This window comes from Lontra canadensis, unplaced genomic scaffold, assembly GCF_010015895.1.
Source record: "Lontra canadensis isolate GAN:19392208 unplaced genomic scaffold, GSC_riverotter_1.0 scaffold94, whole genome shotgun sequence".
In the NCBI taxonomy this organism is placed as follows: Eukaryota; Metazoa; Chordata; class Mammalia; order Carnivora; family Mustelidae; genus Lontra; species Lontra canadensis.
Window position 1 is genome coordinate 3419437 of NW_022631088.1, and position 14242 is coordinate 3433678.

The window sequence follows — 14242 nt, forward strand, 5'->3', positions numbered from 1 at the left end:
GAGAGCCCAATGCAGGGCTCCATCCCAGGACCCTGAGATCATGACCCAAGCCAAAGGCAGATGCTTAACTAAGTGAGCCACCCAAGTGTCCCTCTTGTGTTTCTTCACTCTAATAATAAACAAAGAAATTAAGAAAATAATTCTATTTACTATTGCATTAAAAAGAATAAAATACCTAGGAATAAATGTGACCATGGGGATGAAAGACATGTACTCTGAAAACTATAAGACATAGATGAGAGAAACTGAAGGAAACACAAACAAATGGAAAGATATTCCATCCTCATGCACTGAAAGAATTAAAATTGTTGAAATGTCCACCCAAAGCAATCTATAGATTCAGTGCAATCCCCATCAAAATTCCAATGGTATTTTTCACAGAAATAGAACAAACAATCCTAAAATTTGAATGGAACCACAAAAGGCCCTGAATAGCCAAAACAATCTTGAGAACAAAGAACAAATCTGGAGCTATCACACTCCCTGATTTCAAACTCAATTATGAAGCAACAGTAATGAAAACAGTGTAGTATTGGCACAAAAACAGACACATAGATCAATGAAACAGAATAGAGAACCCAGAAAAAAGCCCACACATATATAGTCAATTAATTTGTTACAAAGGAGGCAAGAATATGCAAAGGAGAAGGATAGTTTCATCGATAAGTGGTGTTGGGGAAACTGGACAGCTGCATGCAAAAGAATGAAACGGGATCCTTTCTTATACCATTCACATAAAGTAACTCAAAACAGATTAAAGATTTGAATTTAAGACCTAAAACCATAAAAATCCTAGAAGAAAACATGCCAGGCGGGCACCCCACTTGCCATCACGTGCCTGCAACCTTCTCAGGTGTCACATGGACTACAGAAAAATCCACAGAGAGAATGAGACCATTTCTTCAGAATATGGAAACTATACCTAGGAGGCATGGGGCACATTACCTTTCTCATCTCATGGGTCAGAATCGTGTCACTGTTCACCCCTTGAACCAAAATCCCGCGCAAGGAAAATAGAACCACCGTGATTGGCTGCAAGTCCCCGCAGAGGCCGGAAGGTCCTCCCTCAACAAGGAAGCCATGCTCGCTCCATCTTTTTCTGGTCTTTTCTCACTCCCCACCTCATCATCCGGGCCTTTCTGGACCATCTTGTTCACAATTACACCTCCAGGATTCTCCGTTCCTTTCTCTGCTTTAGTTTAAAATTTTATTTTTTTAAGTAGGCTCCACACCCAACGTAGGGCTTGAACTAACAGCCCTGAGATTGAGAGTCATGTGCTCTACTGACCAAGCGAGCCAGGCGCCCCTAGTTTATTCTACTATAGGATATGGTTTACTCATTTTTAAAGCTATATAGCCCCACCTCTTTCAGCCAGAACATAAGCTCAATGAGTGTAGCAATTTTGCTGTTCTGTTCATTGCTACATCGTTAGCCCATTCTGGCCACATAAATAATACTCAATAATTATCTGTTGACTGAGTGAAAAATCCATCTGAATGAATCCCATCCGAATCCATCTTTCAATAAATTCTAAACTCAGGTGAAGAAAAGAATTGTTTACTCTTTCCATTGCCTTCCCCCACGCACCCCCCATGCCCCCTTCATCACCCACCAGTCTTTGCTCCTCGTACAGCATTCCCATTGGGATGTGGGGTTACTGCTGCTGACAACTGGGGGCACATGTGAGCCGAGGCACTGTTCCAGGAGCTGGCTATCCTGCCCCAACGTCCCTCACACATGACCACTGCCACCGCTTGGTGTCACTCCTTAGCTGTGAACTTCTCCTTCAGGCCACTCTGCAGCCGTGATATGGCTTTGGGGCCAGTGTCCTGCCCCCATCCTCCGTGACTTCGCACGGTCCCTTCACCTCCTCTACTCCAGTGATGCAGACCTTTACATATTCAGCCTCCAATGCATGGCCGTGTCAGGAACCTGCTTCTGCTTCAGGACCTCAACTCTATTGTCCTCATTCCATCTCCCCTCTTCCCCTACGGTAACAGGCCTGCCCTTCACCCTCACTGCTGCCTCTTTGGCTTCCTTCCTTACGGTTCCTCTCACCGTCCACTCTGTCTGCACACACAGTCAGCTCTTCAACTGTGCTCTAGCCAGTGCCCTAGAGTTCCTGTTCTTCAGCTTCCCAGTCTACCCGCTGTGATTTCCCCTGCTGTCTACTTCTGCAACCTTCGGGCTGGTGGAAACGGCTCCCACCCTGCCTGGCTGGCAGCACAACCCCCACCCCAGTCCCACCCACCACTCTCTCTCCCGGAGCTGTCTTCAGGTTCTGCCTTCTGCCTGGCCTAGGGAGTGGGAAGGAGCTGGGAGAGACAAAGGAGGGACTGAGACAGGGCCTCAGGGCACTGGGCTGCCCAGCCGAGGGCAAGGCAGGGAGACTGACAACATTCTCTCCTGCCCCTCCTGGAGGCTAGCCCAATTCCCCATGTATGAATAAAAACTTTCACATCACCAGGGAAACTACTTCATTTCACAGATGCTTTGAGTCAACTGGGAACTTAGAACTAGAAATGAATGGAAACAGCTCATTGGCTCCTCCTTTGAGAAGAAGCTGAGGCAGTAAATGAAAACAAAAACAAAGACAAAAACAAAAGCAAAAACAAACACCCAGAAAGAAACCATATATGGACTCCACCCTCTTTTACAGGAAATTTGGAAACATGCATGAATATATTTCTTTATGTGTTCTAAGCACAAGAAATAATTCTAGCTTTTCTTGATGATTTATAATTATTGTTTTATTAATTTTCTTAAAATATTTTTTATTTATTTGACACAGAGAGAGAAAGAGAAAGAGCGCTTGCACAAGCCAGGTAGAAGGAGAAGCAGGCTCCCTGCTGAGCAAGGAGCCCCATGCAGGGCTCAATCCAAGGACTCTGACTGAGATCATGACCTAAGCTGAAGGCAGATACTTAACGGAAGGAGCCACCCAGGCACCCCCAGTTAAACCCTTTTAAATAAACTCAGTTTGATCTTGAAAATAAACTGTTTCCAGAATGCATCCAGGCCATGATCTATTAAACTCCTGCCTTAAATCGTAGCGATATTTAAAGGTAATGTTTTAAAGAGGACATGATCACGATTCTCATGCAGAGATATAAAATGAACACATGTCAAAGATTTTACTGAACTCATAAACAAATCAAGGACCCAGTGAGATATTCACAAGATAATTCAAAGAACTCCCCCCACCCCCTACCCTCACATAGGTAAATAAGAAATGCTAAAGGGAATTTATAAATCAATGCAAATGTGTCTATTCCCAGGGCAATAATCAATTCCATTCCACCAGACATGATTAATTTGCATTTATATGGACAAGAACAATTTGCATTGATACTGGTTTTCTACAACTTCCAGAGGTGTAAAACAGATCAAAGACAAGAAAGGATGAACATGGAAGGATTCTCCAGATAAGACACCCAATAACTTCTTTTTGGGTCCATTTTGTTTTTTTGCTTTTTCCCAATACTGACCACTGGAGGAGAAGACCAAGAAACATAAATATATAAAAATTAAAAACATGTACATCACAGAGTATAGTTGTTAAAACTCTGGTATGTACACCTAAGATCCGTGCATTTCATTGTATATAATTTTTTTTTGAAGATTTTATTTATTTATTTGACAGAGAAGGAGAGAGCAAAAGCAGGGGAAGTAGCAGGCAGAGGGAGAAGGAGAAGCAGGTTCCCAGCTGAGCAGGGAGCCCAATGTGGGGCTCGATCCCAGAAGCCTGGGATCATGACCTGAGCTGAAGGTAGCTGCTTAACCGACTGAAGCACCCAGGTGGCTTAGTTAATTAAAGTAATTTATGTCGGGGCGCCTGGGTGGCTCAGTGGGTTAAAACCTCTGCCTTCAGCTCAGGTCATGATCTCGGGGTCCTGGGATGGAGCCTCATATCGGGCTCTCTGCTCAGCGGGGAGCCTGCTTCCTCCTCTCTCTCTGCCTGCCTCTCTGCCTACTTGTGATCTTCGTCTGTCAAATAAATAAATAAAATCTTTAAAAATAATAATAATAATTTATGTCAATTAAAATAATTGTTTAAGGGGCACCTGGCTGGCTCAGTTGGAAGAAAATGTGACTCTTGATCTCTAGGTCATGAGTTTTAGCCCCATGCTGGGTGTAGAGATTACATAAATAAATAAATAAATAAATAAATAAATAAAATTTCTTTAAATAACAGAAAAACCTTGTGGATGCTACAAATGTTATTAATAAAATTTTCAATGAAGCATTACGCTGAGAAAACATCTGTAACACATGTAACAGACAACAGATTGCTATCTTCCATAAATAATAGGGTCACGTGACTCAATTAAATAAAAACGCCAATAAATAAGTGGCTGAAAGCTAACTAACACACAACTTGTGGAAGCAGAGACGTACGTTGAAAACCATTCACATTCGTAATTAATTGCAAATGTAAATAAATTCTTTTTCACTTACCCCTGGTTAGAGACTTGTGAAAATTATTTTACTTTTGACAAGCGTGCAGTAAGCCGAGCTTTCTACGTTTGCTTTGCTGCTGGTGCCACACACACTAACGTGTGCTTTCCAGGGAGTCTTCTTACGGCATGAATAAAAAGACTTACAAATGTTTTTGACTCAGAAATTCCAACACGAGGTCTCTTACAAGGAAAAAAGTTAGGAATACATACCAAGATGCATGGACAAAAACAGTCAATATAGCAAAAAATTGGAGACAACCAGTGTCTGGTAACAGGTTAATCACTGCAAAAATTGCAATATGGCCCTATGATGAAAACATCATTCAATCTTTAAAAATGTTTATGGGGGTGCCTGGCTGGCTCAGTCAGTACAGCATGTGACTCTTGATCTTGGGGTTGTGGGTGTGGAGATTATTCAAAACTAAAATCTTTCAAAAAAATAATAATGTTGGGGCCCCTGGGTGGCACGGTTGGTTAAGCACCTGACTTTTGATTACCACGCAGGTCATCGTCTTGGGGGTGGTGAGGTCGAGCCCTGTGTTGGGCTCCATGCTCAATGTGTGGTCTGCTTGGGTCTCTCTCTCTCTTCCTTTACCCCTGCCCTACCCTGCTTTCTCTCTCTCAAATAAACAATCTTTAAAAAAAATAATATTTATGAAGAATTTATTAAGAGATGAGGTGATGCTTAAGATGCATTACATGAAAAATCAGGCTATGGACCTATATATGTCATGTTTATAAGCATATAAAAATATAAGCACCAATACTCATATGTAGTAGATATTACACTGGAGATGTAACTCATGGGTTGTTTATTCATTGCTCTGCAAAAAGAGTGCTAGAATGTGTTCTCCAGGGAAGGAGAGGCTCCCCATCCCATGGGGTCCCCTTCCTCCAAGGGAGGAAACTAGAATTTAACTATTTTGAAGGGCTGGGCCCCCAGAGGCCATCAGGCCCTACTGTTAGGGAAGCTTGGGGACCAGTGACCAACATTTTGTGTGAAAACCTATTGAAAGTCAGTCTTGGGGGCAAGGTATAATTTGCAGCTCTATGGTCCAGGAGGGAGGAGGAACAAGCCCAGTCTGTTCTAAGGGTTGGAAACACCAACGCAAGACAGAAAAGGGGGATGGTAAAATCAACAGGTGTTCATCGGAGCTAGTCCTGAGACAGTGCTGGGGCTGGAGGCCTGAAAGGGCTGGCCGCCAAGAATGAGGCCTTGGGAACTGGTAAAGGACTCTAGATTAGCTGATGCTAAGTGGGTAGAATTCCTCCTCCCCAGACTTCACAGTCTGAGAGCCTGGTGGGAACCAGCAGGGGTACCAGAGAGTGACACCTTGTGGTGGCAAAGGGCAATTGCAGAAAGAGCCACAATCCGGAGCTTAGGACACATGGGCTTTTCTTCAGTATGTGTGAATGTCCCTAGGGCTTTGTATGTTACATAAACTCTAGGGTCCTGGGCAGTCCAGGAGAAAGGGGAACTCTGAGAAGAGGGTAATTGGCTAATTCAGTGGTCAGAGTCTGGAGCTAGGTTTTAGTTTCAGTGATTTCAGAAAACTTTTTTGGGCGTCCTGACTACTATGGTACAGTTCATATTGACCATGTTCATATGCATGGAAAAAAGAACAAAAGAAAACCCACCATAACAGTAACAGAGGTTATATTTGGGTGTTGAGATTATAATTATTTTTAATATCTTTTTAAAGGTTTATGTATTTTAAAAAATTTCAACAATCAGGATATATCACTTTCACTGTTCTGGCAGGAATACTCGTTTTTCTTATAAAGGGTATACGGTGGTATGTTACTGTCATTCTATTTATTTTCTTTTAAAGATGTATTTATATATTTGAGAGAGAGACAGAGAGAAAGCATGTGCTAGCAGGGGGAGGGACAGAGGAAAAGAGAGTATCTCCTGTCGATTCCCCACTGAGCACAAAGCCCAACATGGGGCTCGATCTCACAATCCTGAGATCGTGATGTTAGCTGAAATCAAGAGTAAGATGCTTAACCAACACAGCCACCCAGACACTCCTGTAATTCTTTTTACTTTTTTAAAGATTGTCTTTTTAGAGCAGTTTTAGGTTCACAGGAAGGTTAAAAGGGAGGTACAGAGATTTCCTATAGCCCTCTCCTTGCTGCCATCCATGCATAGCCTCCCTCCCATTATCCACATCCCTCACCAAAGTGAAACATTTGTTACAACTGATGAACCTACGCTCACACATGGCAATCACCCAAAGTCCATAGTTTACCTTAGGGTTCACTTGTAATGTTGTACAATCTGTGGGTTTAGTCAATGTATGACATGTATCCATGATTATAACGTCACAGAGTAATTCCACTGCTGTAAAAATCCTCTCTACTGGGATGCCTGGGTGGCTCAGTCCGATAAGTCCCACTCTTTTTTTTTTTTTTTCAAGGATTTTTTATTTATATATTTGACAGAGAGAGACACATCAAGGAAGGGAACACAAGCAGGGGGAGTGGGAGAGGGAGAAACAGGCTTCCCGCTGAGCAGGGAGCCCGACACAGGGCTCAATCCCAGGACCCTGGGATCACAACCCGAGCCGAAGACAGATGCTTAATGACTGAGTCACTCAGGTGCCCCAAGTGTCCAATACTTCATTTTGGCTCAGGTCATGACCTCTGGGTCATGAGATCAAGCCCCCCATTGGGGTGTGCTGGGTATAGAGCCTGCTTGGGGTTCTCTCCCTCTCCCTCTGTCCTTCCCCATCCCCCCATCTTACTCTCCCCCTCTCAAAAAAAAAAAAATAAATAAATAAAATAGGGCGCCTGGGTGGCTCAGTGGGTTAAGCTGCTGCCTTCGGCTCGGGTCATGATCTCAGGGTCCTGGGATCGAGCCCCACATCGGGCTCTCTGCTCGTCAGGGAGCCTGCTTCTCCCTTTTTCTCTCTGCCTGCCTCTCTGCCTACTTGTGATCCCTCTCTGTCAAAAAAAAAGAAAAAATTTAAAAATAAATAAATAAATAAATAAAATCCTTTGTGCTGTACCTATTCGTCCTTCCTGCTGGCCCTTCCCCCACAAAACCTCTGACAACCATTGATTTTTTCACAAATTGCCTCATATTACAGGTGCATCGTTTTGTATGTTGCTTTTTTCAGCCACCTGAATATCTTCCTGTATTAACAAATAGAGATATTCATTTTTTTAAACTCTACCCCCAACATAGGACTTGAACTCACGACCCCAAGATCAAGAGTTGCTTGCTCTATCGACTGGGCCAGCCAGGCGCCCCAGCAATGTTCATTTTTTAAAAGGCCAAATAGAATTCTAAGGTACAGATATTCCAAACATTATTTATCTAGACTTACATTTATAAATGTTTAAATTATTTATATATTTTTGGGCTATAAATATTGCTATAATAAATATTCTTGTACATATCTTGGCAGTATGATTCTATCTATAGTATTTCTAGGAATAGAATTATTTGTTTTCCTTCCAAAAGGACTGCCCCAATTCCTATTACCGCCAACGGGAGAGTGAATTATTTTGCTCCCTGTCAAAACTACTGTGTAGTATCATGCTCTAATACTTTTGCCAATACCGCAGGAGAAAAGCAGTATATTTGTTTTGATCTGCATTAAAAAAATTGTTAATGAGGCCAAGTTTTTTGCTCTGTGACCTGCTTATTCTTATCCTTTGCCCATTATTCTACTGAGTTGTTGGTCTTTCTCACACTCCGCTGTATAAACTCACAGTAAATGAGAAATTAGGGGCGCCTGGGTGGCTCAGTGGGTTAATCCTCTGCCTTCGGCTCAGGTCATGATTCCAGGGTTCTGGGATCGAGCCCCGCATTGGGCTCTCTGCTCAGCAGGGAGCCTGCTTCCTCCTCTCTCTCTGCCTGCCTCTCTGCCTACTTGTGATCTCTGCCTGTCAAATAAATAAATAAAATCTTTAAAAAAAAAATGAGAAATTAGTCCTTTGTCACATGTGTTACAAATATTTCCCCTATTTTGTCATGTGACTTTGGTTTCAGTCTTTTATGCTATACAGACATTTTTAACTTTGTGTGTTCCAATTTATTTCTTTTTATTCCTGGGTCTGAGTGCATTTGTTTTATAATTTTTTAAAAAATTCAGTTTGTGTGTGTGAGAGAGACACAAAGAGACAGAGAAGCAACTGAAACACACAGCGGTAAATGGCCATTAGTGGAAAGCCTATGCCCAGACCTTTCCCTGGGGATGTTTCTAGCTCCCAGGCCACGTGGCCGCATTAGTCTCAGTCAGCGGCTTCAATCTTTGTGAGGGAGGAGTTTCGGAGCAGCAGTCTGGTTTGACAAGCAGGTCAGGGAATTTGTCCCGAAGCCTCTTGTGCATGCCATGGGCCTCGCACACTGGTACTGCAGATCTCGATTTTTTTCTTTCTCTTTTCAATGGTCAACTAACTATTCCAGTGATAATTTTTCTTCCTATGAACTAAGCAGCCTAGGGATTATATACACAGCTGACTCTTGAACAATGCAGGTTTGAACTGTGCAGGTCCACTTGGATGAGGAATTTTTTTTTTTTTTTTAAGTAAGCTCTACGCTCAGTGTGGGGCTTGAACTCATGACCCAGAGATCGAGTCGAATGCTCTCCCAACTGACCCAGCCGTGTGCAAGGTCCTATACGCGGATTTTCTTTTTTTAATAAATAACATACAGCATTGTAAAGGTTTTTTCTCCTATGGTTTTCTTTTTTTTTCTCTTCTGATTTTCTTAATAATATTTTCTCTACCTTACTTTATTGTAAGAATACAGTATATAACACGTATACTGTATCAATGTTAATTGATTGTTTCTGTTATCAGTAAGACTTCTGGTCAATAGGCTCTAAGTTTTGGGGGGTCCAGAGTTCTGAGTAGATTTCAACTGCTGGGGTAGAGGTGGGGGCGATGTCAGTGCTTCTAGCCCCTGGTTGTTCAAACGTAAACTATATACATACAGTACGTGTGTATAGTGTGTGTGTGCGTGTGTGTGTGCATGTGGTGCGCGCACATGTATTTACATTTTTTCCTTCCTATCTTTATAATTAGTCTTCACTTGTAATAACTTGGGGGGACATGGATGATTCTAGAGCTAAATCCCCTTTAAAACACGCTCTGCCTTAAGCCCTTCCTGGTTCCACCAGTGCCTCTGTGTTCGGCAACCACCAGTTCAGACAAAGCTGCCTCCTGAGTCATTCTGTCCAGCCCAGAGCAGCCTTGTGTCTTCTGAGAAATACCCCTGACTACAGCAGTTCAGAGTAGGGCATGGGAACTGGACGGAGATTGTAAAGCCATTCTTCTCCTTCTTGGCACCAAGGGGCTAGAGAAGCCCAGGCCAGCACAGGACAACTGAAAGAGAGAAAACCCAGCGTCCCGGGAGGAGAAAGACAAGGACCAAAGACACCCCCTCCGCCCCCATTACACTAACGACAAGCTGTTCATTAAAAAATAAATAAATAAAAATAAAAAAAAAATGAAAAACAAAGACAAAACAACACAAAACAAAAAACCCAAAATATGGGGAAAAATTCAGGCCTTGTTGGGAGGGGTGAAAATTTCCTTGAAAATGAAAACGAAAACAAAAAATCCTGTGCCAGCTCTTCTTTTCACAGGGGCATGTGTCATGGGGCTCTTAACTTGACTTTGTTCAGTGACACTTCTTGGACTGAATTTCACTCCTTTCTCTTTAAAATAAATGTTTCCCCGATCTCATTCCCTTGTTTCTCTTGCTCCCTTGGCATTCCCACCAGAAGCCCCCTTTAAAATTTTTTTTTCTTCCCTTTGGGCCAGCCTTAGAGCCTCCTACAGCACTGGTCACGATAGAATCTTCTCCCAGGCCCGTTTAGTGGTCCCGCTCCTGTGGCGTAACTAGCAAAAATGAGACACACAGGCCTCCTTCAAACTAAGATCCCCTTCCGGACAGCGAAGACATAGGGTAGTTTGAACAATGGTAGGGAGGTGGGGGGAGTCTTGGGAGGAGGGGTGGGGATACTTCCTGAGTCCTCAGGGCTTGAAGGCGCCGCTACCTCAATTCAGGTCACTGGCCCTGCTCCTGACCCAGTGCTCTAGAAAGCAGGTTCCACCCATCCCCCTTCTTATCATCTCGTGAATTCTAGCTGACCTGGGTGCTCCCTGAAAGGCTCAGGCTGAGCACTCCCTGGGACAAGGTGTCTTCTTGCTCAGCATCTAAAAACAAGTAGTGACGCGTGTATTTTCTGTCTGGTCAGGTTCTCCGAGTAGGCCTATAGTCTCTGGAGTGGTGTGGGCTTGGTGTGGGCTACCGGTGAGGAAACTAGGAGCCAGATCCAATCCCCTCTCACCCTGGAGGGTTCAGGGTTTGGGCATGGGACAGACTCAGCCAACCAAATGCGCTTTCCCTGGTTTTGGAACCCTGAGAGGAGGGCAGGCCAACAGAGATGACTGTAGGGTCGCAGGAGCTCATGGGGAGGCACACGAGCCTGGGAAGACCATTGTTGTGGTTCTTGGGGCTTTACCTAGCCCTAGTTTCTTGGCTCCCATCTATTTGTTTGTTTGTTTGTTTGTTTTTTAAGATTTTATTTATTTATTTATTTGAGAGAGAGAGAGATCACAAATAGGCAGAGAGGCAGGAGGAAGCAGGCTCCCTGCTGAGCAGAGAGCCTGATGCGGGGCTCAATCCTAGGACCCTGAGATCATGACCTGAGCGGAAGGCAGAGGCTTAACCCACTGAGCCACCCAGGCGTCCCAGCTCCCAACTGTTCTTAATTAAGCCTGATTCTTTCCCATTTACTCTGCAAGTTCCCTAATATTCTTTCAATAAGTCTTTTTTACTTAGCCATAGTTCTCTGAAGCTTTTAACCAGGAATGCCCACAGGTAGTGCAGACCTCTGTCACCCCTGGAGTTTGGCAAATGGAGAAAAGATTTTCTTGGGGGAGCAATCCTACTCACTAAACTGGGCTGTGTTTCTAGGCTTGCTTGCTGCCCCAGGCTGGCTTGGGCACCAGGTCCATTATGCCATAAACTGGTCTTAAATGTGAAATTGCTTTCTTTTCTTTTCTCTTAAAGATTTATTTACTAGACACCTAGATGGCTCAGTCGGTTAAGCTCTTCCTTCAGCTCAGGACATGATCTCGGGATCCTGGGACTGAGTCCTGCATCGGGCCTCCCTGCTCAGTGGGGTGTTGGCTTCTGCCTCTGCTCCTCCCCCTTGCTGGCATGCTCTCTTTCTCTTTCAAATAAATAAATGAATCTTTTTAAGAAGCAAAGATTTGCTTGTGTGAGAGAGTGCACATGCGGGGTGTGGGGAGGCAAAGGGAGGAGAGAGAATGCTAAACAGACGCTCCATGGGGCTCAGTCTCCCGACCCTGAGTTCAGGGTGACTCTGAGATCACCACCTGAGCCAAAGCCATCCGACTGCACCAGCCAGGTACCCTGAATGTGAGTTGCTTTCTAGCTAAACCTGGGACATTTGACAATGGCCAGGACCAATCTCCTAGAGAATCAGGCACAGGAAAGAGATGGCTGGCTCCAGGATTGTCCTGTGACAAGACAGGGCCAGTTTCTTGTGGCCAAGGGTTGGCTTGGGATAGGAGCAGAGGTAAACACACTCTTAAGTTGCTAAAAGTTTCCACAACCAACACCCCAGGCCCCCACACCCAAACACATCTTTTCCCCTTCGTGTACATTCCCATTCCTAGGGAGGATGGAAGTGGGGAAAAGCAAATCTTTGTAATATGAGAGCATCCCCAAGAATTATCATCCTCAACTATTTTGTATATCTTCTCTAAGACTGCTGGCCCAGGGGAGTGGCCACTGGAGCTCCACCTCCAGGCACGGAGTGCAAACGTCTCAAGCTGGCCTCCAGGTGGTGCTATTTGCATACAGTCCACTAACCCTAACACAGGAGGATGCTGGGGCGAGGTAGTGGAACTGGACTTCACCTTGCATCGTTACACTTGGACTGATTAAGGGCGTTCATGAGTGAAAGGCAGGGGAAACCGAAATAATCTTCGGAGTGGTGCAGAGAACTCTCTAAGAGTGACCCCAAACTCAGAAGCTATAAGAAGACAATGTAGACAGCATAAAAATTTCTACGCTAAAACAAAACAAAACAAAAAACATAAAAACCCAGCAAACTGAGAAATGGCAACTTCCATGACAAAAAACTCACTTTCTTACTATGCCAAGAACTCCTGCAAATAAATTTGATTAAAGCATGGGAAGAAAAAGAAATCTTGCCATTTGCAATGACGTGGATGGAACGACAGAGTACTGTGCTAAGTGAAATAAGTCAACCGGGAAAAGACAAATACTGTATGATCTCACTCAGAGGTGGAATTTAAGAAACAAAACAAACAGGGGCACCTGGGTGGCTCAGTCGGTTAAGCTCTGCCTTCTACTCAGGTCATGATTCCAGGGTCCAGGGATTAAGTCCGGAGTCCCACTTCCTGCTCAGTAAGAACCTGCTTCTCCCTCTCATCTCTGTGTGTGCTCTCTCTTGCTATCTCTGTCACTATCTTTCTCTCTCTTAAATAAATTAAAATAAAATAAAGAAGAAAGAAAGAAAACAAATGGACAAAGGGGAAGGGGAGAAAAAAAAAAAAAAAAAAAAACAGAGACCAACCAGAAAATAGACTCTTAACTAGAGAGGACAAGCTGCTGGTTACCAGAGGGGAGGGGTTTGGGGCTGGGTGAAGGAGGACATAGGGACTGAGGAACGCACTTGTCCTGATGAGCACTGAGTGTTGAGTGTTGTATGGAATTGCTTCATTATTGCACACTTGGAAACACTGTATACTGGATCAAAGGAAAACAAGCGAACAAACATGGGAACATACGAACAATCCGTTCACAGAAAAGGAGATTAAAATCACCCAAATAAACATAAAACATTTCTCAAATACAATATTTTCATCAATATGAAATGTAATTTAAATAAAAAATCAGAACAGCGAAGGCAGTCGGTCATTTGCTTGGGCGCCTCCGATCACTGCTCTGTGTAAGCATTCACAGTCTTTCTATCACAGACCGCTGAGAGCGTGTTTCCCTCCATCCTCCTGTTTCCCCCTTAATTTCCAGACGGTTCCTCACCTGTTGTCATGCGGCGCTGCGGGCAGCTACTTCTTCAAGGGCATCGACTGTGGGAAGGACAGAGACCGATCTTCCGCTCTCACCTCCCAGGGCCGAGACCCATGGTCAGCAACACTGGGACCAGGGACTGATGTGGACACGTGGAACGGGTGTGCTGGGAGCGGCGTCCGCGCGCAGGGAGGCGGCGCTGGGGCAGGCTCCAAGGAGACCAGGTGGACGAAAGACGAGGCGGGACCTGGCTTGCCTCCAGCGGCAGGAACACCACGTGCGAAAACAAAGGGGTGTGCCAAGGCCAGGTGCGAGCGTGGACCAGCAGGTTGCGGGAGAGGGCGCCGGGCTCCGGCAGCGGACTCCTCCCAGCTCGGGCACAGCCTTCGGGGGCCTGACAACCTGCCTCGGCACACAATTCCCGGCTCAAAAAGGGGACCTTCGAGCCCCTCCACACAACTTACATTTTTCATAGCCAAATACACAGAGGCCTCAGGGAGGTGAAATGACCCGTCCTAGGTCCCTACTCCGGCAAGCCCTGGGGTCTTGAAGGCCGGTCTGCGGCTTTGCCTGCGGCCGGCGCGGCGGCACCGCCCGGGCTCTCAACCCCCAGCTCCGCTCCCCTCCCCTCCCCGCCGCCCGGCAGCCACGGTGGACTACAACTCCCACAATGCCCTTGGCCCGGCCTCCCCACCCCGCCGTCGGGCTGGGGGCCGGGTTCGCCAGTAGGAGAGC